The sequence below is a fragment of the Calypte anna genome, chromosome 2, assembly GCF_003957555.1.
Source record: "Calypte anna isolate BGI_N300 chromosome 2, bCalAnn1_v1.p, whole genome shotgun sequence".
Taxonomy (NCBI): domain Eukaryota; kingdom Metazoa; phylum Chordata; class Aves; order Apodiformes; family Trochilidae; genus Calypte; species Calypte anna.
Window position 1 is genome coordinate 15885703 of NC_044245.1, and position 14194 is coordinate 15899896.

Below are 14194 nucleotides of genomic sequence, written 5' to 3' on the forward strand. Positions count from 1 at the left end.
ATTTGTCTAACGCTCACAGTCACTGCATTCACTCTGTTTCCAGTTTCAAGGCTGGGCCTGTCAAGTTGTCAAGCTGTTTTAACATAGCAGAAAGTGTCAAGACAAGCTGAGATGACAGGAATGCACAAACAGCTTGCAGGTTCATTACCCCACAGACTCTTTCTGGAAATCTGGAAACAGGGCTGTAGACTGCCCTTGAATTTGGGAGACCTGGCTTATTCCCATCTCTCTGCCACTGCTACATTAAGAGGTTTCACTTCTCTGTTTTACCTCCTACCTGTGTATGTTCTGTAAATAACCAGACCTTGTTACTCAATACTCATAAAATTCCTGTTAGGTTAACTTACTTTTTGGTTATGAAAACACATTCCCAGGGAGGCTGTAAACTGGTCTTTAAAAAGCTTGAATGGATATGACAGCTTCATACTCTTACCAGCCTAACTCAGATGAGAACCACTCGTGGAATGATTTCACAAGGTGATGTGTCAAATCAAATCAGAGAACCGAAAGCTAGAAATTTTCATTTGTAGAAATGTTTTTAGAAGATAGGATCCTTGTCCTCACTCTGCTTTCATAGTTAGCATTGGCCTGAGGAAAATGATAGACTGAGAACCAGCAAGGGGAGTAAAATGAGGATCTCGCTTGCACAATGAGCAGGGTCAGCTCTCATCTTGAGCAGCACCTCTTTTGGCCTTGTCTATCTCTCCTTTGGAAAAAATACAGGTAAAGGCAATGAAACTTTGTAGAACTTTTGAGAGTTTTTTTAATATTAAAAATACTATCACAAAACCAAGCTATTATTTGAAACATTTGCACTTTAATTGTTTTTCAGATTTAATCAATGATTCATCATAGATAGTTTCTTCTTTGACAGTGGTTGTGACCATATGTGTTAGAAAAAAGTGCAAGTGACCTTGTAAGTAGTCTCATGTTACCTTGCCCAAGACCAGTTTCTTCCTAACACCAGGTAGCTGGCTGATGGCCTGGCCTAAGAAGGCTTCCTTCCTCCTACTAATGTTTCAAACAAAGATGCAATGATACACTGATTCCATAGAGTAACTAATCACCAAAATTAATTCTTTGTTATTCCAAAGTTTTGAAATACTCAGTTGGAATAATCTGTTATTAGAACAGGAAGGAATATTTTGAACTGCCTCAGTTTCTAACCTAGCCAGATGAACCAAAACTCTGGAGAAATATTTTAAGTGTCCATCAAAGGGTATTGCAAACAAATGTGAGGCTTGAAAGTTGTGTCAGTTGCATTCATTTTGGGGGCCATGCCTCTATTCCCTTTATGCTCACCCCTCAAAAAAAAATGAACAGACAGAAGAAGGTTTGAGTAGTCTTTATAGTTTTCAGAGTATGGGTTCAGTCAAGTACTAGAAAGCTAATGCTTATTTGGCTTTTATATATACCCTGTATTTCAGCAGATGAAGAACCAGTAAAACATTCTCTCACATAAAGATTTCCATCTCTCTGACTTCTGGCAGTGGCCAAAGCTCCTACAAAACAATTTTTTTGTGTGATATTTGAGCCCTTTTTGTCGTGCTCTCAGGAGAAAATGGGAAGTGTTAAAAACATCTAAACACTTACTCATGAGAGCATTTCAGGTAGTTACAGTGTACCTTCAAAACAGGGTCCTTCTCTAGAAACGTCCTCAGCTGATGACAGCTGCAAATCCTGGGGTCTGTCTTCTGGACAGGGTAGCTCTCCTCATCGAGTTGTTTGCCCTGCTTGTGTCTGACTGAAGTCTCTCCATGCATTTTGTAAGAGAAGAACTCAGATTCAATTTGCTTTTAAATGTTTTCACTGTAACTGTTAATTTGCTTGCTCCTTCAGAGCTTTCATCTGTCTTGAAACATATACTAGCCATAATTGGATGCTCTTTCTCTGATCCTCTTGCCTCTTTCAGCCAATATATTGCTGAAGACAGAACAAGAAAAAAAAATCTGCCCCTTCTCATGTTCTTGGTCCTTCTCACAATTCCTCAGCAATGATATTCAACATTTTGATGGGACTGTAGCCTTTAAAGAATTATGCCTGAGGACAACACAAAACCTGAAATACCCACTGCTCAGAAGCAACAGCAAACTGGTATAGCCCTGCCTATGGACATGCTCTGGGAAGCATGGCTTGGTTGCAATAGAGCCATGTTATTTCTCAGGTCTTGAAGGCAGTGTCTATGCTTCACCACTGTGGCAACCCCCCTTGTGTCTTGTGTAAGTTAAGTGTAACCTCGCTGTAAGTGAATTGTATACAAGTTATTTCATGAACTACATTTGGTGTCACAGTTGCAAACTATTTTGCACTATTTTGCTCTCACAAGGTAGCACAGTCAAACACAGCTGAGCTAGGCTGAGAACTGAGATAAAAGGATTAGAAAAGATGGCAAAGATGTTTTGTAGCCACCTTTCTGTCCCTGTCTATTCCCATGTAGAGAAGCTGCTATCAGCCTGCAGGCATGATATTACAGGCATTAAGGTTCATTGCCTTTTTTAAAGATTAAGACATTCGGGGGGAACACCATGATATTTAGTACAATCAGATCAAGAACTGGTTCCAAAAGTGAGTTTAGATTCATTTGGGATGGAAGTGGAAGTGCCATGAGTACCTGGTCTACTAGTGGCAGGTCTTCCATGGCTAGGTCATTTCTTTGTGAAGAAGAGGTTTCTTCCAACACTGACTAATTCACCAACCAGAATGGGACTGGAAAGAATTGGCAATTTACAAGGTGACAGGACTTTTGTTCTATTCCAGATTATGATCAGCTGCCTTGAGTTTCTCCTACATTACACATTTTGAAGTCTCACCTCCCAGATGGGAGCTGGCAAAGGGGCAGAAAGACAGATGCATAAAAATTAATGAGATGCTGAGCTAGGGGGCTGATATCTTCTACCTAGGTAAGGCAAAGTGACCAACTCTTGCCATCACCCATGGATTTTTGTACTTCAGTACAGACTTTGGGATTTATAATTCAGGCTGCTTGCTACAATGCTGCTCTGTCTTATGCTGTAATGATCTCCCAGTGTGACAGAGTTACTAAGAGGGCAATACATAACATTTTATGCATTCAGGTTATCCAATCCAGTTAAACAAGCTTTTATTTGTTTCAGAAGAAATCTTTGCGAACTTTGGCAAAACAAATCAATAATTTTGTGTTTCCTTTACTCCTCCCACTTGGAATCCAGTCTGGGTCACACTCAGAGTTAGTGCAGTGGGAGAAAAGGGACCTCCAAGAGGTGAAATACCTCCCACCATTAACTGAAGCAAACCAATTCCATTTAATGCACTGCCCTCCACAGCCACTATATTAATGTATTAATTAAGTACTTCATCTTGTAACTATAAAACAGAGAGGCCATCGCTCACCCTGCTGCAGTCCTTGCTCTGGCTCTTCTCTGTACTGTTTTTTTTCATCCATCCTGCCCAGACAGACCCTCAGGCTGTGGCCCCTGGAGCCATTTGCTCCAACACCTGATCCAGATCTCTGGCCTGATTGCTCCTCCTGGCCCTGACATCTGCTCTGTCTCCAGCACATTGTGGGTGTCACTGGCACCCAGCTGCACATTTCACAGTACACTGGTTTGATCTGCATGTGTACCAGCAGCTAACTGGACCTCTGGGTTAACTAAATGAAACTATAGCTGGAGCTCTGCCCCATTAGCAACACACTAAGACACCAGTTTCTAGTTCTGCCTAATTGAAATTAGCTGAATCCTGATGAAATGAAGGGGCAGCATAGAAAACAGTGATTACATTCATACCAACTTGCCAGTAGCTTCCAGTTGGGAGGGGGTGAATAGAGATGAAGGGTACAATGCCTGGAAATGCAGACTAAAGGAAATGTGGGAAGTTATTGTAGGGTTCTCAAAAGGCAGTGGCTCCTCCGCAGGCTTTAAATGAGCCCTAATGATAAAATAGGTAAATTGGATGATTTTTTACATGAAAACCTGGGTTTTAATCAACTGAGACTATAAGGCAAGCAGCACTGTGCTCAGAGTTCTTGTTAATTTGTTCTTTGGAGGATTTTTTTAGGATTTGTGATTTTGGCATTGGGCTCTCATCAAAAACCTGAAAAAATCCTCTAGGATAAACCCTAATTCATGTCCTAATCCTTTGTCTCATTTCAGTCACTGAATATTCACACTTTGACTTAGTGGCAATTTAAAAAAAAAAAAAGTACATTCACAAGGCAGGGCAAACTGTTGTTACCTATTTCATTAAAGATTAGAATCACTCTTGAGGGTTACCATCACTGACCAAAAAACTTATCCTCAGTTCTGAGGGGGTGGGAGGAAGGAAAGAGAGAGAAAGAAAAAGCCCATTAACTAACAAAGTTAGTTAGTGAGTTGCACCAATTTTCTCCTAAATTTGATCTCTCTCAGGTTGGCTCCTCAATCCACTTCCTTTTCTGTTTATCCCTCAAGTGTAAACCTCTTCAGCTCAAGTTGTTCTGCTTCAGCTAATTCCACTTGAGTCATGGTACTGGAATGCCAATAAATATGGCTGTAACCATGCCTCAGTTTGTTGCTGCAGATCCTTTTGGCACAAAAGTAGGCCTGTTCTTATCTTTGTTTGTGCAGCTTTTCTCAAAAAAAAAAAAAAAAAAAGGAGCTTCAGGCCTGGCTGTGGCCTTTGGGTGCAAAAGCAGGAGAAAGATTTCAAAATAAGAGGAATATTTCATACTTTGTTAAACCAACCTACAGGAATAGATGGGCTCCCTAGTTCTTGAAATCCCTGAAGTGGAGGAGTGCGTGCTTCACCCTGTGAGAGCTGCTCCCCATTTCTGCTAAGTCAGGCAAAATGTTGCTCTTTGCTGCTTGTGATAGGATCAGAAAAGGTCCCAGTGTGACTACTATTAGATAGAACTGCATTTCCCAGAATCTGTTCCAATGAGGTTTGTGTGATTAAATGTATTGCTTATCAATTGCATATGGAAATAAAAGGTGAATGCTTAATAATTATTTCCTTACACCCTGCACTCTCTTACCCTCCCTCACATTTTTTCCCCTCTCTCTCCTCTTGTTTTTTTTCTCTTCAAAATACATCTTAAAACTATTTTTGGCAACCATTCCTCAAGAATAAGTTGTCAAAAAGTCCTTCAAATGAAGTGAAATCACCAGCAGGCCCATGGCAATCCTCTTTCCTAGTAAAGTTGTCTATATCAGCTGCTTCAAGCTGTCTAATGAGATCCATGTCCCTGAGGCCTGGAATGCAGTGCAGTAACTGAGGCATCTATTTATAAGGTAGTTAAGAGATAATTGTGTTTATCTAATATTTAATAATTTTTATGAAGTTTTACAAATGAATCAGTCTCTTGGATGTTGTCCTAGTTTGAAGAATTTCTATTCAAAAACACAAAGCAGATCACAGGCAGTGTGAAATGAAGGAAAAATGGGATCTGGGCAGATCCTCTGAAAATCACTTCGGTGTGTATTACACTAAAAAAACCCAGAGCTTTTAAGGCTGCAGGTTTCTAGGCCTGACCAGTGAGGGTATTGCATCTCAAAATATTGTGAGGTTGTACCCTACCCTCTGCTCTGCCTTGATGGAGGGGACTGCAGGTGGTAGCAGTGTGTGAAGGGGTGGGTCCCAGACCCCAGCCCAGCACAAAGGGGAGTCAGACCCCCACCCATCACCCTGGCTGCCTTGCTGTTGAGCAATGTTTCTTAATGAATGATCCATTATCTTGACATGGCTTTGGAGTGAATACTGCTGGCTGGGAGCCAACACACTTTCCTCCTTTATTGAAGGGTGTTATTTTATTTGTGAACAACCCTTTTCATTTCTTCTTTTAATGACACCTTTTTAATGACAGTTTCTTGTTTCTAACTGAACTAACATGCAGTCCCAAGAGAGTTTTTAAGCCTGGGTCCCTAAATCCGCATTTAGTCATAGAATTGTAGAATCCTAGCATGCTTTGGATTGGAAGGGATCTTAAAGATCACAGAATCATAGAACCACCAGGGTTGGAAGGAACCCCTATGCCACCTAGTTCCAACACCCCTGCCACAGACAGAAACACCTCCACTAGGCCAGGTTTCTCAAAGCCCCATCCAACATGGCCTTGAACACTTTCAGGGAAGTGGTAGACACAACTTCCTTAGGCAGCCTTTTCCAGAGTCTCACCACTCTCACAGTGAAGAATTTCTTCCTAATATCTAATATAAATCTACCCTCTTTCAGCTTGAAACATTTCTCCCTCATCCTATCACTACACACCCTTGCAAGAAGTCCCTTTCCAGTTTTCCTATAGCCCCTGCAGGTACTGGAAGGCTGCTGGAGTCACCTGGCAATAGTTATGTCTAGTGAGTTGTATTCACACATGCTTCTCAAGCAGGTCCAGGTACACGATAGCATCACTTCCCAGCTATGTTTTCCAGTGACTGCTTCGTGGGAGGTCATCTGCAAAGCAGAGATATCTCATCAAAATAAAGGAGGACGTAGAATTTTGTTTGTGTGTTTTCTGGGAGAAGAGAATTTGTTCATCTAATGTTTCTACATGTAGTGGTCATTAACAGCAAACTGCAAACTCCTTGGTAAAAGTTAGATAAAGCAAATGGATTGGATTTGTGTTTACAGCAGATGATGAAGTAGTGTGTATTCACTCCAGAGAAAGATCCCATGAAATCTGCTTACACTGAGTTTAAGTTTATGCAAGACAATGCTTATACATTCTTCTCCAGGGTGGGGTGCTGGGACTGTGTGACTGATGAAGACAGTGCCCTTTAACATCCTATGCTGACAGAATCCCATTCCCAGCAACTTGAGTAGACCACAAAAGGCAAATTAAACAAGCATCTAAAACATGTTAAAATTTTAAAGAAAATTATCTTTTAATCCTTAAGCTGCAAAAGCTAAAGCTAAAGCAAATGCGATGCAAAGATCATTACCCCAGATATCTTTTACACTAAACTAGACTAGTGGAAAAAGCTTTATATAAATAACTGCAAATATATATATGTTTGTTATATATGTATAAAAGAATTATTTTTATGCATGTACATGAATGGATGTATATTCATGTACTGTTGTATGTACTGGCATGACACTGGAATTTCTGTCCCACATAAATAAAATCTATCTTTTTTGAACATTCCCCAAAAACCCATCCCCCAGACTGGAACATTCCCTAGAGGACAGCTTGTTACCAAGCTCCCTTAACAGTAACCACTATCTTTCTCCTCACTGACAGCAGGAGCCTAAAGGGATCTATAGTACACTGACAAGAAGCAATTTAATTACCTTAACTGTTGAAACTTGCAGATCAGTTAGCACAGGGCCCCAAGATAAGCTCCATACAAGTTCTACCTGAGAGTTCCTTGATTCAGGAACTTTGCCCAGATGAGCCCAGGGTGCTTTGATCTGGAGCCAGGACCCTGCCTGCACAGCACAGCCCAAGAGCCCATCACCGAGGCACAGGTCTTGCCTCTGGAGTCCCTTAGAGTGCTGGACTGCTGCAGCCAGGTGATGACCAACAAAGCAGAGCACAAGACCTTTGCTTTTGCTTGATCTACTTCCATGTGTGAAATTCCTCCTGGAACATCTCCTGAATGGCTCCAGAAATGTGATTCTTCGATATCCCACCACCTATCATCTGATGTGTGGGGTCACTGTAATCCTACATTCATCATCAGGGGAACATTTTCAGGCATCCAGGTTTTGATTTGGACTTGGAGTATGCAGATGTTTCAAAATGAATGTAAATGTAGTGCTGAGCATTTAAGAACATAGTTTTTGGGGTTTTGCTGTATTTTATATGCTTCTTTCCTCTTCTTGGAGCATTGTCAGGAAAGGACCCATGCCAGAGCAGTTTGTTATAGCACAGGAAGAGCCATTTTTTCAAGAAATGCAACAAATTATCATCTGCAGTTAAAATAAAGGGTGGAGGTAGTTTCTTAGTCTCATTTAAAATTGTTTGGGGTATCTACCCCAAAGGACATTGATAAAATAAAAGTCTGTTAGAGGCTGCCAGTTCTGTAGTGATCCCATTCTGCTGCACATTATTGTCAGATATCTGATCAGGGCGTAATGATGTGTTGGAGGCAGAGTGGAGCTAAACTGCTCTAACTGCTCACCACAAGACCACTTCTGTTGCTTCTGGCAGCTGTTATGAGCTCTAATGGCAGCACCAAAGGATTTCTTCCAGAATTAATAAGAAGACAGAACCCACTATGTACACTGACAACACAAGGTGGGAAGGGAGGCATCCATCCAGCGTGCAGATGTCTAAACTACATCCTTCACCCATGCCTGAACCCTGCTATGCTTCTGGGTGTACAAAAGGCAAACAGGAAATGACACGGTCAGAAGGCCCAGAGGAGGTTTTTGTAGCTGCAGTGGTAGCCAGCTCTCCTCCTATCTCTTCAGTACCCCTGTGTCTGGAGAGGCAGGGTGGAAATGGAGCACTGCACCCCTCAGCAGTGTGTTGGGGGGTACAGGGGAGGAAGGCAAAGGTGCAACTACCCTGATCTGGCATCTTCATAAAGAATGTTGTTTCCAGCCTGCATGACTTGAGTCCCATTAGCTTTAACTGGTGTAAGTGTGTGTGATGTGCTCCTGCTGGGGATCTGTGCCAGCAGTGCCAATTAGTGCTGTCCCAGTGCAAGGGGTTGTGTAGGAAGGAGTGAGGTGCAGCCCCGCACTGCAGGGCAGCAGGGTTCTCTCTGCCCCATCTGCACTCTCCTGTTAGCCTGGGTTTGTGCCCTATCTACCACATGGATAAGGAGCCCACAGGTATGCTCTGCATGTGCTGCACTGATATGTATAGCAGGACAGAGAAAAGCTACACAGCAACAAGGAAGATTTGACTCTGTGGAGCTCTCTTGGCTGAGACTTTCCCTTTGCTGTCCTGGAGGTCCTGGACAAGGCTACAGAGAGGGGATGTTCCTCCACAGCAGAGCCTGGGCTGTCCTCAGGGCACAGCTCTTCAAACATCGCATTCCTGTTCTACAGGAAATATGGGTATTTAAGAGTGAGTATTCTGAACATGAAAAAAAGCAGATATTTTCGAAATTATCTGTGGAAGGAGAAGTCAGAAGAAATCCAGATAGAAAAAGCAAATTTTTTTAAAAAAATACAGTTTAAAAACAAACTAGATTTTACACTTCCTTAAATGTTGTTGTTGGAGTTTGGTTTGTTTTTTTTTATTATTTCAGAGGAACTCAGTAGTAGAGCATAATGTATGAATATAACAGTAAAAGGGTTATCTTGTCATCACCACAAAATCATAGGGAGAGGGGTCACTTACACTGTCCCACTTCCCATTTCAGGACTAGAGTAATAACAAATCTGGGGCAGCTTCAACTGAGCATACATTAGGGCAGTATTTTCTAGCTCAGAGTGTTTCCAGTGAAAATTGTTTGGATCCAGCTTGGCTCACAGTTTTGATCTGGCACACTCTATCCCTAACCTCTCCAGTCTCCCGAGGCAACTCTCACTCACTGAGAGTGAATGCCATTTTTCCACTGCCCTGGAAAGGGGTGTAAATCCAAAGTGCTCAGGGATCAGGGTAGTGCATCCAGCCTTCCCACAGCACCATCCCCCAGCACTCCTTCAGGACAGGACCCTCACCTGCACCCTGTGGCTGCAGACCCATAGTGCAGCTCCACTTCTCCTGCCTGAAGAGATGGGGAATGTGCTCCATGATATCCCAGGAACAGAGCACAGAAGATGTGAAAATGCAGTCATTCAACTCAACACTGCAGCTCTGGTGCTGATCAAGCCTGCACTGAGGATAGGCAGGAGAGAGGAGACCACATTTCTGGGCAGACTGGGACTCCAACCTTCAGCAGATGAGAAGCTTTGCTCTGAAGTGGTTTGAGGAACAATTGTATTGTCTCTTTCAGGTACCTTTCAGGGCACTGCCATGTGCACTCCCACCCAGACCTTCTGGGGGTCAGCAAGAAGGTCTGAGCTTGTGGTGGCCATTGTGCTGCAGGAGATGCAGCAGGCTCCCTATCACCAGGGGTCCTGAGCACCTGGACCAAGGTGGGGAATTTGGCTAAGAGTGGCCCTGAAGCTCTGCCATTTGACACACAACCAGGATGTGTGCTTGGGGAACTGGGCCTGGGTCCAGGAGAGGGAGAGAGTTAGAGATACCTCATGTTTCTCTGTTTGAGGGAAGTGAACTAATGTGTGCACAAATCCACTGCACTCGCTTAACTAATTTATGAGAAAATCACACAGATCCAGCTCTGAAGGCATCCAGAGCACTGCTAGCCTTTATTCATCGTAATGTGAAGTTTCATTCCAACCTTTGATGCACTTCTCCACTCCCTCATTATTTAAAGTGTGGTTTTGCTCTAAAGACTGACTGTATAAAATTGGCATCTGCTTCCTTAGCAGATATATTCCATGTGTGAAATAAGAATACCAGTATAGTGACTTCAATGGCAAGGATTTTTTTCACATTCTTCTTTTTTTGTGTGTTGATTGTGTAGAGGCTGAATTGTACTGTGGTATCTTAGGCAGCAGCAGTACTGCCCTTCCCTTTTGACCCTGTGCTTTTAGCCAAATGAAGGAATGGTGGCTTTTTTCTTGAAAAGAAAAAGTGGTGAAGAGGAAGGCATTTCTTTTGATGTACCTTTGTTCATGCACTAGGGGTATGCTCTGGTCTCAAATCACAGGAACACTGGGACAATGGGGATAATCTATTTTCTCACCCCCCTACCCTAGTCAGATGCCCTTTCTTTCTTACATAGCTTTTAAAGTTGCACTGTTGGTGTGTTTTTGTTTTAAGGACTTCTTTTACATCTTCTCTCCTAGCTCCCCTTGCCTGCTTGGCCTCTTTCTCAAACACACAAGCCTTTGTAAAAGGAGAGGCAGTAAAAGCTCTCCCCCTTCTATGCCTCGTGTGTACTTTCATCTGGGGCAGTGACACATACTTGTGTTTGATGTGGAGGTTCCTGTAGGTTTAATTATATGGTTTCTTGTGGAATGTAATCATTTCTTCAGCTATCAAGTGGTCGTCACTGTGGCTGGCCAAAGGCAGTATTAAACTTCATTAATACCTGCTCAGTCAGATTCTGAGCTCATTCATCACTCTGCAATCCCACAGAAGACAAAGACAGTCCCCAGGACAGGGGTACAGCAGTACCCACCACCGCAGGGTAGCCCAGTCTGCAGGATGTTTGGAGCTGGAATGTGACAGAAAGAGGGGACCCTCAGCTTGGCTGTCAGATCTAAGGTGAATTTTTTGCTTAAGAAATCACAAAGTTGTGGTCAGTTGAAAAAGAACTTTGAAAAAAAATCAGAATAAAGTTATTAACCAATTTAGAGATTCCCCCACATTTCTCTGGAGAAATATAGCCCAGGTTCCATGGAATCTGAGGAAGATGATTCTTTTCTTTGGAAAGGTTTATTACAGACAGGTAGGTTGGTGGTGAAAGATGGTGGGAAACTTTCATGGGTGCTGGCTACCAGTTATGCCTCTATACAGTGCTTGCCCAGCGTTGAGGCACCAGGGATTGCCCAGAGATACAGGCTGGTCACACAAAATATCCACTTGGGCCTTATTTAGAACTAAACTAACAGAAAACACATGAAAAATACAAGGAATTTTGTCTGTGTAAGGACTTGAAGACCTGACAGCTACACATCTGGGTTCAGCTCTGTGCTTACTTCCCTCTCTATTCTAGGAGACCATCTCATGGGATTCTAGAACCTCCATGTAGGTCACCTGCTTCACATAAACCTGGTAGTAAAATAGATGCCTTTGCCCTGAGCTGCCCTGAATCTCCCCCCATAGCCATTAGCAGACCCGTTAAGTGGTGTGGGGCTTAGAGCAGATGGGGTTCTGACTAATACCATCTACACTAAGTCCTCCTCTCTTATAGTCCCTTCCACTTTATGACAGACTTTATTACTGCAGCTGTGCACTGGCTTCATGGTTTCAATGATTTTTCCATAATACTCTCAATCCCTTCCCTGCTCATTGCTCTGGATGATTGGTTCCTTGGCCTCATATTAAATTATGCTACATTTTTCTGCAGCAAACTGTATTATAATGTATTACAAGCTAGTATTTACCATCTGTTGGCCCAATCTCACTAACAAGCCAAAACCTTTTGAATAAAAGGCATTTTTCCTCAGAATTTGTACTGCCTCCAATACAGTATTCTCTATGGACCTGAAGCACATAATTATTTCATGGGGTACCCTGTAAATAGATCCAAGCAGATGTCAGGGCATCCTACAGAATATGTCTGTGGCAATGTATTTGTGGAATTTTGCCTTTTTAAAGCAGAAAAGAAAGATTTGGCCTTTTTAAGTCAGACAAGCAAGACAGGAAGCTATTGCAGTCTTGTTGCCCTCTTATAGTACTTAAAATCTCCTTTCGTAAGTGCACTTTGCTTTCTTCTAATCTGGTTTTTGATGTTGCTTCCAGTTTGATCAGTTTATAAACTAATTAGCCTCAGGCTTTCCTCCAGAGGGCCATTAGCTTCTGACTGCCTCAGAACCACTGGAGCATTAGGCTGACTGAATTTATTTAGGTTTCTAAAAGATGCTCAATATCACTGTCCCACAGTTTACTACATCTGAACCTCTAAGAAACATAAATGTTGCAAATCCAGGAGCCTGCTGGCTCTCCCCCCACCTCCCTCTACAATGCCTGGGAGACCAAATGAACAGCCTCACAGGAAGGTTCCTCCCATGGGCAAGGGCAGCCTCTTTCACTGCTGGATTGCTCCACTGAATCCTTTTCAGCCTTGTTGCTCTCATCAGTGTGAATTTGAAATGCAAATTGTTCTAAAAAGATGAACTTCCATCTCAGTCTTCGGCAGTGGTTGTGGGATGGGAGGAAGGGCTATGATGGTGGTAAGAAATAACCCCAAGAGTTCAGGAAACAATTTGTCATCCCTGGGTGAAATGAGTTTGTTGAGAATTGGGGCTTCGGGATTAAATTAAGAAATGGTAAAGGTGGCCTGAGGCTACAAGGGTATTGAGAAGGTCAAAGTGGAGTAGGCACATCAGGCTTTATCATGAATTTACATGCAAAAACCCTACAGCAAGACACCTTAGTTTAAAAGAAGCTGAAGCAAGCAACCCAGAGAACATGGGTCTGCAGCCTGGTGCAGATTATTTCTTTGTATTAACAAATGTGCATTTTCTCCCGTACATGGGAATGTGTAATTCTTGGGCCTTGCTTTGCAGCTCCTTTACCAAAGGGGTACCTCTCAATCATAGCAGTACACGTAGCTGAGCACAGAAACATCTTTGTGAGCCCCAGACATGGCTGCATTCTTGTCGCCCTGATTTCTTTGCTGCTCTGAACCCCCTGACTCTGCTTGCAGTACAGATTTTTAAATTGCTTGAAGTGTTGTTAAAATGGGGCTTGTAAGAAAAGAAACAGGTTCAACGGACTGAGGAATACAGTGTCAGCAAAAGAAAACTATGTCTATCAGCAGCATAACTCTGTGTGTGAAATGATTTCTTGTAACTATGTCTGTATCACGAGACAAGGCACTTACATGTATTTTTGATACATTTCAACTATTCTAGGGCTTCTGGGTTCTAGTCTGGTTTCTGGCTGAAAAAAGATAAGTGTACGCATTGAAATGTGAAAGTATACCCTTGTACATAATAATAAACATTTCTCAAAGAGATTATTATATTATTATGTTACTGCATTGTAAAATATTCTTATAGAGTACGGTACCATTAAAAATATGTGAGTAAAAGTATGGGCATGCTTTGAATCATCCTGCACACCTCTGTTCAAGGGTAATGGCTTGATCTTCCTCCTTCAGCTATGTGGAACACAGACAAATAATAAACACAATTTTTCTGCTCACCTGAGTCCCAGTATTTGAGTACAAGTGATCTGAGGGATAAGGCAATTGAGAAGAGTGTGGGTAGAAAACTGGAGCATGATGTTGAGAGGATTTCTAAGGGCTTAAGTGATGCTTTGGGAAGTTTGCAAAGAGCCTGTGGTTTCTCATTAATCCCCTTAATCGTCTGCTGTTTGGGAAATTACAGGGAAACACTGGAAGCTGCAGTGACACCAAGTGCAATGGCCTCTACCGAGAATGTGCAATCAGCTTTACTGACAGCAGTAACGTGCTACAGAAGGCTTAGAAAATTGAATCCTAAGCCTGTCTCCTGTTGAGTGGAAGACATGAAGTTGTTTCAGTCCAATACCCAGGTTCTTTCAGATGTTTCACATGAGGGGAGTTTGGTGTTTAATGTTCAA